At 29.0% G+C, this 16,744-nt stretch overlaps 3 long non-coding RNA genes across 6 annotated transcripts; all 3 read left to right on the top strand.

Moving 5' to 3' along the window:
• Nucleotides 1-266: 266 nt before the first annotated feature.
• On the top strand, nt 267-2,483 carry LOC149879181 (uncharacterized). 2 transcript variants are annotated; one of them, XR_016446871.1, is made up of 2 exons: nt 267-412; nt 2,155-2,483. It is a non-coding gene; the product is annotated as an uncharacterized LOC149879181 (long non-coding RNA). The 2 variants fall into 2 exon arrangements; XR_016446870.1 differs by having other exon boundaries at nt 267-420.
• Nucleotides 2,484-11,986: 9,503 nt separating this feature from the next.
• On the top strand, nt 11,987-13,994 carry LOC149879180 (uncharacterized). Of its 3 annotated transcripts, XR_016447096.1 has the most exons (3): nt 11,987-12,381; nt 12,583-12,659; nt 13,564-13,905. It is a non-coding gene; the product is annotated as an uncharacterized LOC149879180 (long non-coding RNA). The 3 variants fall into 3 exon arrangements; XR_016447094.1 differs by lacking the exon at nt 11,987-12,381 and having other exon boundaries at nt 12,465-12,659; nt 13,601-13,994; XR_016447095.1 differs by lacking the exon at nt 11,987-12,381 and having other exon boundaries at nt 12,489-12,659; nt 13,564-13,886.
• A 908-nt stretch (nt 13,995-14,902) lies between these two features.
• On the top strand, nt 14,903-15,988 carry LOC149879179 (uncharacterized). The gene is made up of 2 exons (XR_016446786.1): nt 14,903-15,092; nt 15,724-15,988. It is a non-coding gene; the product is annotated as an uncharacterized LOC149879179 (long non-coding RNA).
• The last annotated feature ends 756 nt before the right edge of the window (nt 15,989-16,744 follow it).

Below are 16,744 nucleotides of genomic sequence, written 5' to 3'. Positions count from 1 at the left end.
AGTTTGCTTCTTTGAACAAATAAAATTGATTTATGAACAAAGACACATAAATAAAAGAACTGTAATTGAGCCATTCAAACGAGAGCTAAATTAGCAACGTTACGGCAGGTGAAACGCACCTATTATTTATCGGTAGGCTTTCCAAAGAGCTCTAAAACACCGTTTTGTTTATTCAGCAATTAGTTGAACACTTCTTTTAATTGGTCTGTTTGCTTTGAAAAAGTATATAATCCATCATAATCTTACGTTAATCAAAAATTATTAAACAATAATACTGGTCAACAAAAAAAAAGAAGAAAAAAAAAAGAAAATGAGTCTCTTGTTGCATCTTCTTGTTGTTTGTATCCTCCTGCTTCCAACAATCGAAAGTTTTGGTGTAAGACAAGGTACCGGAAGTGATGAAGAGATAGAGGTACCGAGGTGAGACCTAACAAAGCCCTATGCTTTAAGAAAGTTCTAATTTAATAAATGACAAATTTCATATATATAAAATAAACATTTGTGAAAAATAACTTAGTTATTTTAACAATATATTTAGTTAGTTGAAATAACTAAATTATTTTCCACAAATGTATATCTTATATATGAAATTTGTCATTTATTAAATTAGGACTTTTTTAAAGCATTGGGCTTTGTTAGGTCACACCACGGAATGTCACTTTAATAAGTAAATAAATACTTTTTTTTTTATACATTCGTGCACATACATTTGTGCACGTGTGCTCATGTAAACATTAGTGCTTGTGTACACGCAACGGAACAATATTCGTGCTTGTGCTTTAGTTTAAAAAAATTTGGAAGTATGGAGTTGATGAAAAATTACAATTCAAAGCAAATAAAATTTATTAAAGCAAGAAAAAGTCGGCAATAACAACTATTAATTTTAGGAATTATTGTAAATATTAATTCGTCACATTTATGGGTTTATATACATTTATTATGAATAAATCGTACGCAGTTAAGATCGTCAGCGATTCGCTTAAGTTTGATAAATGCGACTTATAATCGTGTATTTCTCGATGACTCTTAGATTCGCGATTTGTAAGAACCAAAAAAAAAAAAAATTGTCGAACGATTACATAATTTATGCATACTTTTAGATAATAATTTAAAGAAAAAGATTTAGTAATGAAACTTTTGAGCATAGAGTGATAAATTGTCGTTAAGAAGAACGTTTGTTGTTCCCTTGCTGTTACTTGCGCGTTTATATGATAACGATCGTGTTTCTTTATTTTCAACGCTTTCAAAATTGGAGAAGCTCTGTAATGGAAACCCGAGATCTTATGATAATAGAAAAATCTGCTCCTCGTTTTGGAATATAGATGAGGATGAGTGTTATAAGAAATGCGAATATATGTGTGTGTGTGTGTGTATATATATATATATATATATATATATATATATATATATATATATATATATATATATATATATATATATATATATATATATATATATATATGTATATATATACACACACACACACACATACATACATAGCCGCCGAGAGAAACTTCGGGCTCTGGGTAAGTTTTCTTAACGGCCCTCATTATGATCAATCATATACCCAGGACCGTTAGAAGCGAGCTCTGGCCATTGAAAATTAAAAATGAAAATTGATTAAATCTTTTAAAAGTCAAAACTATTTAAATCTTTTAAAAGCTAAAGCTAAAAGTTAAAGTGTGAAAAAAAATGTTAAACACTGTTTCATAAATAGACCTTTGCGAGCCTTTCAATAACTTTTTCAAAATTAGTTTTCATAGTCATTAATTTTCATCGCTTTAACTCCTGTGCTGTTTTTTTTCCTTTTGGTATATTTTTTTTCGAGAAAACTCTGCGTTTATCTATAAAGATGTGTGCCCAACAATCTACATTCATTTGAAATAGTATCCCAACTATCTCTTATTGTATTTAATTCAACAAGAAGACTTGACAAGTTGGTTATTTCCACATCAATTGTTGTATTTAGGGCTTGTAAAACAGTACTTCTGTAATTTATAGCTGCAAGAACTTTGTGCCATATTTTTACCACTACTAAGCATTCAAAAGATTCCATATACTTTTTTTATTCCGTTAAGATTTGGTCGAGTTTCCGACATTAAGTTAAATTCCAAAACAGAGTCTATTGCTATTTTAATTTCATTATTTTTTCAGCAAATGGTTTAACACTTTCAATTCTTGCAGACCAGCCTGTATTCAACATTGTGTGCAGACCCGTTAAGCGCAAGAAATGAAACGGAAAAAAATAATTGTTGGAACTTCAGCACTCGAAATGCAATCTGATATTTCGGCACTTTCTTTGTATACAGACTGTATCAACATCGATATTGGAGTGGTAAAATAAATTTATGTGGTGTTCATGCAGCAGAATTTTGTATTCAAGTTGTAAGATTTTTTGGCACTATACAAAAATTATACAATATATTTAGTAGAAGCTCACAAAGATGGGAAATATTTTAAAAAAATACTGGATGTTCTTTGCATTGATGTTTCCATTATCGCAATAGTGATTGTTCAGTGTTTTTGAAGAAATTCTAAACCCCAAACTTTCTATTGTTCTCATACCTCTAGAATTTTCTTCATCTCTTTTTTTGTCGCTCTTTTCGGTAATCGTATCCTGGTTTATGCCGAGAACTCATATTATGTATTTCAGAAATTAGACCGTAGCTCTGTTATTATCTATTTATACAGAATTTGTAAATAAATAATACAAATTAAAGTTTACGAATAATAACGTATTTTTAACAATATTAATATTTGAATAATAATATTTTGTAATTATCGTAATTGTAATATTTATTAAAAGTTTTAATTTAACAAGTATTTGTTATTTACAAATTACAAACTAAAATTAAAAATAAAAATATACGCCTACAAAAAACAACAACAATTTGTCTCCAAAGCCAAAATTTTAAAATGCAGCATTAATGAGAAATTAAGTCTTGCAATCTTTACCAGTGTTGGAAAGCAGTTAAAATACTAGTATTTTAAATACGTAATTTAAATACTTTTAAAGTATTTTGTATTTGTATTTTAAATTTTTTACAACACTGATCTTTACAACTGTTAAAGTTTTAAAAAGAAAATTAACAAGAAAAAAGTTAACGATCGATTGAAATGTTAACGTCGATTGAAAAAACTCGAACTTTTATTTCGATTGAAATTCGATTGTAAAAATTTACTTGAAGAATTCGAATTCTAATTTTACAAAATAAATAGAATGAAAAGAAGCATATTATTTTAAAAACTCGTATATTTTTTGTTTTTAAGATTTTTTGGAAGCGAGAAATAAAACTTTTTATATATATATATATATATATATATATATATATATATATATATATATTGTGTTATTTCTCACTTCCAAAAAATCTTAAAAACAAAAAATATACGAGTTTTTAAAATAATATGCTTCTTTTCATTCTATTTATTTTGTAAAATTAGAATTCGAAATATTTTGTGAAACTATAATTTATTTTGTGAAATTAAATTCTATATATATATATATATATATATATATATATATATATATATATATATATATATATATATATATATATATATATATATATATATATATATATATATATATATACACACACACACACATTATAAATGTATAAATATTCTAAACTAGTTGTAACGTATAAAACTTTTTTTTAAAAAGGGGTTTTTGATGAAAGTGCTAGTAATATTTTTTATTTGGTTTGATAGAGTAAAAAGTACACAAGATATCATAATCAGCAGCGTAGCAACCTAGGAGCTAAAAGGGGCAGTGCTCCGGGGCCCTCAAGCTTAGGGGGCCCTCGATTCCTTACCAGAAATCTCGATCGAACTGAACTTTTGGAGATTTCTTCCGTTTTCAAAATAAATATGACAGGTTGCAACTTGCAACACCACTTTAATCATGACAATTCAGTTGAGAGAAATTCAAAAGTTATGTCTAGGGAATTCCCCTAAATTCTTTCTGAAAAAAAACAAACTAAATCTGACTAGATGGTCCAGTAGGGTCAATACGATATCTGCAACAAAACTTCGTTGTTTTGATATCATCAAAGGATTATCAGAAATAGTTCTAAAGAGTCCTAATAAAGATGAGCGTAGTGAAGCGGAGATAATTAAAACAAAAATGCTAATCTTCGAGTTCGTGTTCCCTTGCGAATTCATGCACAGCGTATTGAACGGCATCTATTATGCATCCAAAACTTTACAAAAATGCGACATCAATTTGGGCGAGGCGAGTAAAGTTTTAGCACAGACTAAAGCAAAGTTGCAAATTTATAGAAATTATTTCGAACTATTCAAGTGCAAAGCCAGTGAAACTGCGAGAAAGTATGGTATTGATACCCATTTCAAGAAAAAAGGCAAAGAAAAGTTAAAAAACATTTTGATGAATTAGCTGCTGATCACCGATTTCCAAACCGAGAAAAAATATTTAAAATTGAGATTTTCAATAATGTACTAGACACAGTCAGTGGCGTACCTAGGGTAAATAGCGCCTGGGGCAAACACCGATCTCGCGCCCTTCTTCCCCCACATAAAGTGCTTAATTACAACTTTTTAACAAATGATGACACAAATTTTATTTTATATAATATTTTTATATGATATTTTATGTAATTTTTATATTTTGATTTTTATATGATATTTTATGTAATTCTTGCTTATTGTATAGCAACCAAGCCTCTTTTGCGCCCCTTTTAGTCTGGCGCCCATGGCACGTGCCCTGCCTGCCCTACCCTAGATACGCCACTGGACACAGTAATATCTCAATTAGATACACGTTTTATTGGTATTAGTGCAGTCTGTCATATATTCGATTTTCTAACACCAATATTTTTATTACATGTTGATAAAGCAACTTTATTACAAAAGTGTGATGAATTCCAAAGAAAATGTTCAGATATATTAGGGCCTAGTTTTTCACTTCAATTTATTAATATTTACCATCTAGTTTTACCTCAACTAACTCAAGCATGGACTGTTCACCAATTTTTTAAGGAAATACTGAGCAAATATAGAGTGCTAGAATACGACCTAACGGAAGTATTTACAGCAATTTTAAAATACTTAACAATTCCTGTCACTTCTGCAACAGCTGAAAGGTCATTTCGCAAATTAAAAATTATTTAAGAAATAAGATGAGCCAAACTCGACTTCGACATTTATCGCTAATAGCAATTGAAAACAAAACCGCATCAAGCCTGGATTTAAACGAAGTCATTGATACTTTTGCGAAAACTAAAGCTAGGAAAAATTTTTAAATATGATTGTTATTTAGTCAGTTGGTAGGCCCGAGCTTTATATAATAAACCATTGAATCTTCTCTATTTCGTTTTATTAGCCAAACCTACACCAAATATTAATTGTAATTTATGTTGTTACCAGGGTCGGCTCAACAGCGTGGCAAAGCACCACTTGGCCACAAGCGCCGCTTCAAAGGGGGCGCCAAAAAAATAGAAAATTCAAAAACAAAAATTAAAAATAAACATAAATTAAAAATAAAATAGTTTTTAGATTAAGATTTCAGTTTTATAAAAATTTTTTTTAAAGAAAAGTTTCCATAAAATAAATAAAATTGTGGGAACTCTAAAAAACCAGTTTATACAGTACTATGGATTTAATCCACATTGAAAAAGTTTTTGCTCATGAAGCTAACTCAATTCAATGCATGTTACATTTTTTACTCTTTGCAAATTTAAGTGAACAAAAAAATGTTTCAAAAGAGGATATAAAAACAACCATCATGTTTGGAAAGAAAAAATTATTAGGAGCTCAAAACCTAAAAAGAAAACAAGAAAAAGATGTTTCCCTGTCAAAGTATAAGGGAAGTTTGGAGAAGTATTTAAAACCTGGCTCAGAAGTTGTGTCAGTACCATCTACTAATTCCAAAAGTATTCAAAACATTCATGTAAGAAAATCAAACATTTAACAATTCATCATATGTTAAATTTGACTAGAATATCATTAAAAATTTGAGTAATATTTAAAAATTTGTTTACAGTGTGAGCCATCAACTAGCCAAAATGATCTCAACTGTAATCATTCTGAAGCAAGCAACCGAATGGACGCCGTCATTGAGTCTACAACATGCCCAGTTGAACCAGAAATCTCCGATAATTACTTGGATGTTGGAAGCTGGCCTAAAAATACTGTGTCATCGACAGAATTACTGGTCAAAATTGGTCCAATTCAAATAATGGATTTTGACTTTCCTTTCACTAGTCAAGAAGGAAGAAAACAAATATTTAATACAAGTCATTATTTTCGGAAGCTACCAAATGGGGAAAAGTATAAAGATGAGTGGCTAGTTTATAAAACAAAAGACGCTGCCTTTTGCTTCTGTTGCAAGCTCTTTTCTAAAAAGATTACTGAGGTTTCTGGTGAAGGCGTATCAAAATGGAAAAACTTAAATAACTGATTGAATACTCACGAGACAAGTTTAGATCATTTGAATTGTTACATGACCTGGCATGATCTTATTAAAAGGTTCAAAGGATCATCTACAATTGATGCAGTTCAGCAGAGACAAGTGGACGAAACTACAAAACACTGGCGGCATACCTTAGAGCGACTCTTTTCCATTATAAAATTTCATGGGTCCCAAAATATAGCTTTGCGAGGGACTTCTGATAAACTTTATGATGACAATAATGGTTGCTTTTTGAAAGTAGTGGAACTGCTTGCCAAAATTGATCCTGTGATGACACAGGATAGAATGGATGATCTGGCAATGTTATCAATAGAACAAGTAGTTGCAAAAGAATTGGACTTAGAAGATATGATTAAATCCTTCGCTATTGTAAAAGCAAGAAAGGTTAAATTGTAAATAAATATTGAAAGTTCACCACGAATGTGCTTAATAAGATTTTTTTTTTTTATACGGGGGGGGGGGGGGGGGGTCTAACTTCGATCCGAAAAGTGAAGCCGTGGAAGCCATTTCTAATTCGGGCAAAAACATGCATTTTTAACTTTTATTTCGCACGTCGGATATAGCTTTTGCCCTTATTACAAATGGCGGATTCAATTTCTAAACAAAAAAGCGGCTTCACTTTTCGTCTAATAAAATCCCGCAAGTTAGACATCTAGTATATATAATATATCATTGGTTTAAATTGAGAAATTTGCATTCAGAGTTTAAAGTATAAAATCTCTTTATGTAAATTTAATTACATGTTGAAATTTAACAAAGTTGACTAAAATCAATATAAGTTTTTGTTCAAATTGTTAAAAAAGAAACAAAAAAAAAAAAATTCCCCTGTGACTTTGAGCGCGATTTTTCAAATATGACAAATGTATTTCGAAATTAGAACATTTTGTCGGAATAAAATTGTCATAGATGCAATTAATTTGATAGTAGATGAATTAGGGTTAAATTTACTTATGTTGTAACTAACAATGACTTATAGCATTAATATAATTTTAGTTTGACTGTCCTTCGCATTTTTTTTCTTTAATTCATTCCCGGTAACTTACTTATCAGCATTATATTCAGAAATATACAGTTTTTAATCTTCAAGCTTCTTATATAAAAATTAATAAGCTTCTTATACAAATATACTTATTATTAAATTGAGTATGATGTTTTACTTACTCAATTTTTACTTACTCAATTTTAAATAACTAAATATTCACAATTTTTTCTTTTTTTACATTAAGCAGTTTTTATCAATATTATTTATTTTTGAATAATTAAAAATAAAATAACGAATTTATCACACATATCTTTTAATTTGTCTGTGAAAAATGATATAAATAAGTTAAACCTTAAATATAAAAACAACCATTTCCATTTTTGTACCTTTTTTTTATAATAAAGAAATAAATATATACAATGTTTATTAAAACATTTTACGAAGTGATATATTTAATTGTTCAGGCTTTGTGACTTAAAAAGAGTAATTCAAGATCATCACTAACAAAGTATTTTACCTTTGACTCAAGGTCATTAATTTTTTTATCTGAGAGCAAAAAACGTGTTGAATCATTTTTTAATGGGGGAAATTCTTTCAGAACTTTAAGTTTATACATTTGTATATTTGTATGACTTTCAATTTTATTCCAGAAGTTTTTTAAATAGATGACAGTAACTTGAATTAGGTAGGAGGGCTGTAAATCTCAAATATTCAGTACTGAAATATGACCAGGTTCACTATACTTCTGTTCAATGAGTGGTATTCCGCTTTCATTTTGAGTTCTTATTCTGGGAAACACAAGAGTTAGACCACAAAATAATTTGATTAATTGATGTATTAGAACAGTCTTGAATAATTAACTGTAATAGTTTATACAGACAGCTTGCAAATTCATTTGCACCTCTACCAGCCATAGATTCATTCCAAAGTTCAAAATAAGTTTTGTCATTCAATGAACAGTGGGCTGTGAAGTTATAGCAGTTCAATTTTCAATTTTCAATTTTCAAATTTTTAACAATAAATTTATTTTATTGGAAACTATTTATCAAACTGCTTAAATATAAAAAGAGAAAAATTAATGTTATTAAAACTGTAGTTTAGAGTATTATAAAAAAACAATGCATAAAAACAGTTGATGTAAAAATAAATAAAAGGTAATGATAATAAAAAAGATTTCAAGAACTTATTTAGAATGTAAGAATAATGATTTCTTTAAAATTATTTGAGCACAAGACGTATTGTAATGAAATCTTTGTACTTAAGTATTTTATATTTACTTTTCATTGCTGGTACAAATGATAGGAGAAGAAAAAGATGAATTAGTAGGGTCTTCCACTACATATCCAGGAGTTTCTTCCTCCATTTGGTGATTTAGCTCCAATACTATTGGTATCGGATTATCAGCATCAGAAGCCATAAAATACTCCATATTTGTTACAAATAATCCATATTTTTTACTTATCTTTACAAACAAACGATATATTTATAAATACTGTTTAGTTCTTTTAATTACGAGTAATAATTTTTATTTACTGAACATTTTAATTCAATTCAATTTTAAAAACATAAGTTTTGAAAAATAAGAAAAAAAGAAAAGAAAAAAAATTTTTCTAAAAAAGCTTAAATTATTTAAAAATGTACTTAATTGTGCCTTGTGACGATTTTATATGTAGAGAAAGATATTTTTTTATCAAACTAATAGAGATACAGTAAAAGATGAACTTGCAAAAGCTAAAGCAAAGTTTAAAAAATTTTTATTTTATTCACCTCTCAAAAATTTTTATTTTATTTATTTCTCTTTACTTGAACTCTCTAATGCTAGTTTTCCACCATAAATCAAACGAGATGTAACTAAGCTAGTTTATCAAGATTTTTTTTTTTTTTTTATCAATTTATTCAATAATTTTAATAGCTGAACTAACTTTTGATATATTTTAAAAAAACCAATATTTAGATGAAATCTTTTTACATAAACCTCGTTTAACTTGTGTTGTAAAAACAAGGAGAATAATTTTTTTTTTTTTTTTACAGTTTTTTGAAGTTTTTAAATATATGATAACAAATCTTTAACACCCATATATTCTCTTTAATTCAGGATTATCTTTTTACTTTTTATTTAATTTGATTTTAAGGCCCAGTTACTTTTACCACTTAGGGCCCCCACTTTTAGATTTGAATCAGAATGAAACAGAATGCTTAAGAACTACGTGTTATTTCCATGTAACGTTGTCTCCATAATACCTTATGACATCTTTACAATAGTCATACAAACGTTTTAGTTCTATTTCAAACCGATCAGCTGATAGTGGCCTGAACCACTGCAGCGTGGCCTCCTTAATTTCTTCTGCACACGTAAAATTGTGTTGTCGGAAAGACTTCTTCAAATCTTTAAACATCCATCTGTCACATTGATTTAGATTAGGGCTATTTGCCGATTGACTGATTAGTCTGACATGCCGTTGATTGATTTTACGATTTTTTATGCCATTATTAAGAAAGTTCAAGATGGCATGCAGTACGTAATGTTATACAAAATCTCAAAATATTGTAAATGATCTAAAAATTATAATAAATGATCCCAAAACATTACAAATAATTTATATGGTAATATATGTGATTTATTATATGTAAATTTATTATATGCAAATTTATTATATTATGTATTTTATTTATATGTAATATATGTGATTTATATCTGATTATTTGTAATTATTTTAGGATTATTTATAATAGTCAATTATTAATTTTCAATGTAATTTTCTAAATATCTACCACAGTTTCATTAAAACTTATATTTTTAGCGCATTTGATATATCTAAGAAATAGCAAAAAAGACCATTACTGAAATCCAAGAACCGAGAAAAATTTATTTGAGATGTTTCCTAAAGAGTTTGGAGAGCAATACTATGTCTGATGAGTAGATTGGATTATTTCTAAATCTTGAGATTCTGTGCGTATAATTTATTAATTTCATTTATCAAAAATTGATTATAAGGAACAGCAACTTATAAAACAGAAATTCCTGTTTCTTGAAAAAGTGAGCTCGGATTTTTAGATAAAACAGTTCGGTCCAAATTAACAAACTAACAAGTTAGATTTTCACAAAAGATGTAATAACAAAGTGCTGCATAAACTAATTGTCTAATAATTGGTCAATTATTCTCGTGCTTTTGTCCCAAGCAAAATCATCAACAACTTTAGATGATCAGGTTTTGTTCCCTTTTATGAAAACATTTTTACTAAAATTGACTTCCTGGCTGCAGATGTTATGACAGAAAATTGGCAGGGACAAAGTCACACGCTTTGAACAATAATTTTAATGTTAAGTTATTAAATTCTGAGGCTTAACCATTAACATCATTTATTGTTTCACCAATAGACTTTATATGAATGGCTGTTACTAAAAGTTATTTGTGAAAATCACGCATTTTAAGCAATATACCTGAAACAGAAGTGTTTTTAAATGTAAAATCCAATTGTAAAGAACGTGTCAAACGAAGTGCATTTTAAAAAGTATTATTTTTAATCTAATGTGTGAAACAAGCTTTGAAGCTCCAAAGAAATCCTGTTATTAGAAAGAATCGATTTTAAATTACGAACTTTTTAAATTAAAAGAAAAAAGGCTTTGAAAACACAAATATTGCTTTTAGAAATTTCATGTCTTGTGGAATGGGAGTAAAGACTCACAGTTTTATATAGCCGAAGCTGTTAAAGATAATGGTCTAGAATAAAAAAATAAATACCTAAATAGATTAGGGGACAATATCAATAATTTTACTGGAAAAGACACTTACGATGTATAATTGAAACTCTTATGATATTTAATGAAAAGATGTCTTCCACCATCAAGTACTGCTGTTGTATCATCTAGAAAGCGTCATCTCATTTGATAATAAATTAACATCTTATATTATAGAATAATAAACTTATTTCATTATGTACTTTTAATTTGGTGAACTTCATTACCTGCCTGTTTAAGCTCTGTTGTTAGTTAACTCTCCCCCTCTTGGCAAGAATTTTATTAATGTATAAAACAATTTAAAATTTACTCATAACCCTCCCCCTGAGAGGAGAGGATTATGAGCCAATTTAAGTTGTTCTGAGGTAGTAAATACCGGTAGGGTTGGGGTGTGTGTGTAAATTAAACATTTTATAAGTAAAAAAAAAGCGATTAGTAACGTTAAGTTACTAACATCTTTAAGAACTCAAGCTTAAAAGAAAAGTGAGGTGCGGTTGTAGGAGGAACAAAAGTAACACCACAGATGGGTGGAGGTTACCATGACACCTTGACACGAGGTATTAAGTTTCAATGTTTTAGATTTTTTGAGATAATTTCCATGAACCCTTAGTGATATCTCACATGACTACTTAAAACCTGGTTGAAAAAACAGGGTAAAAACGAGATCTTATTAATGAGGGAAAATGAAATTTTTTTAAATGTATAATAATCTATCAAGAAAAAAACGTAGCAACAAATAATTTGAACATTCTTAGACTATATAATTTTTTGTTTTCCCATTCATAAAATTATGGTCAAAAGAACAACGTACATGTATCATTAACCTCTTATCAACTTTTATTAAAAAGTTTAAAACAGATATTTCTTGTTAATTAATCAAAAATAAATTTTTATGCGAGATGTAAGAGATTGTAATTCACTAGCCAAGATAAGAAACACCTGATTTTTAAACGTGTTCAAAGGTACGACAGGTTCAAAAGCCAAAACGTGTTCAAAGCAATTAAACGCTTTACATTCTGTAATCAAATAAAGTGCAAATCTTTGAACAAACACACAATTTCACATCGGTGAATGGCAATATCAGTTGCGAAAACGGCGGATCAATAGTCGTGAAATAGAAGCACAGGTTTAGCGAAAACGCAAAAATTGAAGAATAACACTAGAACTAATTAAACGAAACCGAAAGTTGCTTCAGTTCGGCAGGTGAAATAAACCAATCATTTCTCGGTAAGTTTTCCAAAGAAATTTAACACACCGTTTTGTTTATTTAGTGATTAGTTAAATTTTTATTTTAATTGGTCTGTTTGTTTTGAAAAAGTTTATAATCTATCGTCATCTTGCTTTGATCAAAATATATTAAACGAGAGTAGTGGTCAATAAAAATATATATATATAAAAAGAAAATGAGTTTCTTGTTGCATCTTCTAGTTGCTTGTATCATCCTGGTTCCAACAATCGAATGTTTTTCTGGAGGACGAGCTCACGGAAGAGATCAAAAAACTGATGTAAGTCACTTTAAGAAATTAATTGAATAATTTATATTTTTAGTATATATCCGAGTATACTAAAAACATATATTTATAAAATATAATAATATCTAAATATTAAATGATTTTTTGGTTGTTTTTTTTTTGTACACAATTAAAATAATTAGAAAATAAGTTTTTTGTTTTGTTTTTTTATTTTATTTTTCTTTTGCTTTGAATTACATTACTTTCTTTACTAGTGAAAGTAAAAACTACATGTAAAAAAGGCCTCCACAAGCCATTTGAAAAAATTTAACAACAAAATGGCGTTTTTTCTGGTCCTCCTCTTAAAATTAAAAGGACTTTGTTAACGAAATGTCGACTTTACTTGCTGGAAGGCAGGGGGGCTGAGGAAGAGGGGTGGGGGGTACATGTTTTGTCAAAATTCTCTTCATGCTAGTTGTTAAAAAAAAAACCGGTGATGAAGAATTGGAGAACATGATAAAGAAACGAAAGTATAAAGATTAAATATCGGTGCATGGGAACTAAATACACTTTATGCAATTTATCTAAGTTGTAGTCTTTTCTATTCGCCATGATATGCAGATTCACGATTCGTTATTCTTCTATTTGTTTTCTCATCTCATTTTAATTTAACATGAAGTCGCTCATAATATAAAATGCGTTTATGGGCATTTTGACAATTAAGTTATTTACAAATACTCACGTTTCACAATCGTTTTATAAAAACTACAAAAAAAAAAAAAAAAAAAAAGTTGGACTTTTAATGATTTATGCATTCTTCTAGACAAAAATTTGAAGAAAAAGATATAGTGATAAAACTTTAAAGCTTAAATTAGTAAATTGTGGTTTTTATATTTAATATTTAAAAAGAGGGTTGTTGCTTGTTTTATATAACGATCTTGATTTTTTCATTTCATAGATCGATAATCTGCACGACACAACGCTTTCGTATTTAGAGGCGCTTTGTAAGAAAAGCTTGGGATCTAATGACGACCGAAGAATCAGTAAAAGATCCAGAGATCTCAGAGTTCATCAGATCAGAGAGTTCCGTGTTTTGGGATGTAGATGAGGATGAGTGTTACAAGAGATGCGAAAGAAACAAAGTCAGATCTTCTGTTTAAAAATTTAATTGGACTCTTTTAAGGTGAATCATTACAAAAAATATGAAGATGCAAACTAAATGTAACATACAAAACTTTGGAATAAAAAGGTTTTTGATGAAAGTCCTAGTAATATTTGACTTATTACGTACGAGGAAATGTCTTAAGCACACAAGACATTATAGGCGCCTGCAGGAAAATTGACAGGAGGGGCCAAAACAAAAACATCCTTTGATAATTAATTAGTATTAGCCGAGCATACTTGTTAAATATATAATGCATTTTTTTGTGACGTGAAAGGATAGGCGTCCACATATTAGAGCAAGTAATTTTTAACTCCCCCTTACCTTTAAAATACCTGCAGATGAACTTATAATAACCCTTAAGAAAAATAGAAAAATAAAAATTACTTAACGTAAAAAATATTCATGTAAAAATTATTTTGTGGGGAAGTTTTTTTATTAGTAGAAGTAAGACTGAGGTAAAAAAAAATTCTTTGGAAATCCAGTGGGAGGAGTGCCTTTCCCCAATCCAGGAGTGAAATTTAAGGGTCTGCGTATCGTTTCATTTCCATATCGTTATCATTCCGATATGACATCGGAAAGAAAAGATTATCGGAATGACGAGAGTTCCGGTATATACCGAGATTTAAACTAACTACAATACCGGTTGAAGTTTTTAGAATGATATTAAGTCGTAATCATTCCGATGACACTTTTTTTTTCCGATATCATATTGGTATGATAACGATATGGAAATGAAACGATACGCAGGCCCTTAGTGAAATTCGCGATAAGCTAGAAGTATTAACATGCAAAATGTTGCGATAAGGGAGCACGATAGTAAGGGAGCAGGATAGGTGAGGGAGTTACATTTTTTCTCCTCTCATTCTCAATATTCCACCTACAGATGTAAACATAATTTTACAAGAAATAAAAATACTATTTACAAAGAAGTATTTGCAGAAAAATTTTTGAATCTTTCAATATGCTTTAACATTTTCAGCTTGAGCAGAAATTAGTTCAACAAACAAATTAAAAAATTTTGCAAATGAAATCTCACTTTTATTTCCAAATGGAATTTTTATGAATTGTTGAAACCGTTTTGTTTATTTTGTTATTAACGTTTTATCATTTATTTTATTTACCTTAAACTTCACTATTTGATTTTCAAAACTATAAAACCAACTTTAAGAAAAATTAATGTATTGTTTATTTGCATATTGGTATGTTATATTTTCGTTAAAATGAAATGCTTCTTGCTTACTCTTGTTGCCGGTATTCTATTGGTGCCGATTGTTCAAAGTTTTTGTTGTGGACGAAATGGAAAACGTGATGAAGAAATCGAGGTATATAATCTTTAAAAAGTGTGATGATGAGTTTTATCAACAAATTTAGTATTAATGGGCGCTGCGGTACAAAATCTATGGAGGGCGACAAAGGCAGTTTTTTATTGGACTGAAATAATTTCGATAATTATCTTAACAATTAAATAATAACTACAATAATAACCATAATAAACAATAAAAAATCTTGAACTTTAACGTATCACTGTTTTGCTTTCTTGAAAGCATAAAATGACCAAAAAATCATTGTTATTTATTTAGAGGACTGTTATGATCACCCCCCCCCCCTTCCCAGCCAATGGTAGCACTGTAAACTGATTGGTTTATGTAACGATGAGTTGATGTTATGGACGGATAATGTTTACTTTTATTTTCAAAGTTTTGATTCTTCACGAATTAATTTTAATTTTTCACGAAAAAGCAAGCAAACAACAACAACAAATCTTTTTTAGATAATAGTAATGAAAATATTGCCATAAGAATTTATTTCATTGAAATATAACTTTATATTTAATATACCTAATATTTAAAATACCTAAAATCCAAAAACAGCTGCAACTTACAGGTTAGCTACAAAATGAAATCTTTGTTTGATTTCTTTCTGCTTCATTATCAGCTTCTATTCTTTTTATAGGGGAGTTTTCTGCGCAGCTCATTGCTTTCATTTACAAAGTCACGTGGATATAAAGATTACAATGACAACGCTAAAACTGCCAGAGAATCAAACGAAAATTGTATCACGTTTTGCGAAAAAATGAATATCGAGTGTTTGAAGAAATGCATACTAAAAGAGTCCGGTTCTTTATTTTAACGATTTAATGGATTCAAGGACTATTCAAGTTTTTACACATTTACTGTAATGTCATTATTACGTTGTGGTATTAAAATTTCAAAATAGGTTTTAGTTAAAGTTCATTATCGACATCGGACTTCCGCTTAAATTTGTATTTAACCCGAGCTTTTTTTCAATGATAATTTTTAGCTTTTATGACGTTATTAAAACTAAAAGCTATAAACCTGTTCCTAAAGACACACGAACCCATTAAAAATACAAGAATGTGGAACATACTTTTCCTAATAAAATAAGAGCCCCACATTTATTAAAATGAGTAAATTTATCATTATAGACAAACAATATTTATTTAACATTTCTTATACTGTTCATTGAACAGAATATTTCTTGAGTACATAGCTGGTAGAGACACTATCCTCCGCATTCCGATTGTGTGTTCGGAAAAAGTCTTCTCAAACTATTTTATGTGTTAAATTTTCTGTCAGGAACTTGGAGAACTGCTTCTGGTGAGAATCCCTGTGTTTTTCACATCTTTTTGTTGAAACTTACTTAAAGTTTAGGCTTATGACTTTGAGAGAATTGTTCTACTTTGTGTTTTTAAATACATTTATTTCCTAAGTTGATTTGTTGAGCTTCATTTACGGTTGCGACCAAAGTAAAATATTTGCTGTGTCGAGTTTTTTTTTCTGAGTGTTTGATTGATTGTGGTGTTTTGACGCAAACATCTAGAGAAAGATAATCGAGATGGAAAAGAAAATATTGATGAGAGGTCTCTGGAGGTTGCAGAAGCAGATAAAAAGACCGACGATCACTTCAGGATTTAGAAAAATCAGGTAAATATTTAAATACAAACTTAATGCAA

The sequence above is a fragment of the Hydra viridissima genome, unplaced genomic scaffold, assembly GCF_058129835.1.
Source record: "Hydra viridissima isolate aposymbiotic clone 2 unplaced genomic scaffold, HvirCarnegie_v1 scaffold_14, whole genome shotgun sequence".
Classification (NCBI taxonomy): Eukaryota; Metazoa; Cnidaria; class Hydrozoa; order Anthoathecata; family Hydridae; genus Hydra; species Hydra viridissima.
The sequence above is the reverse complement of the archived record's forward strand: the minus strand, read 5'-3'. Positions and strand labels throughout refer to the sequence as shown.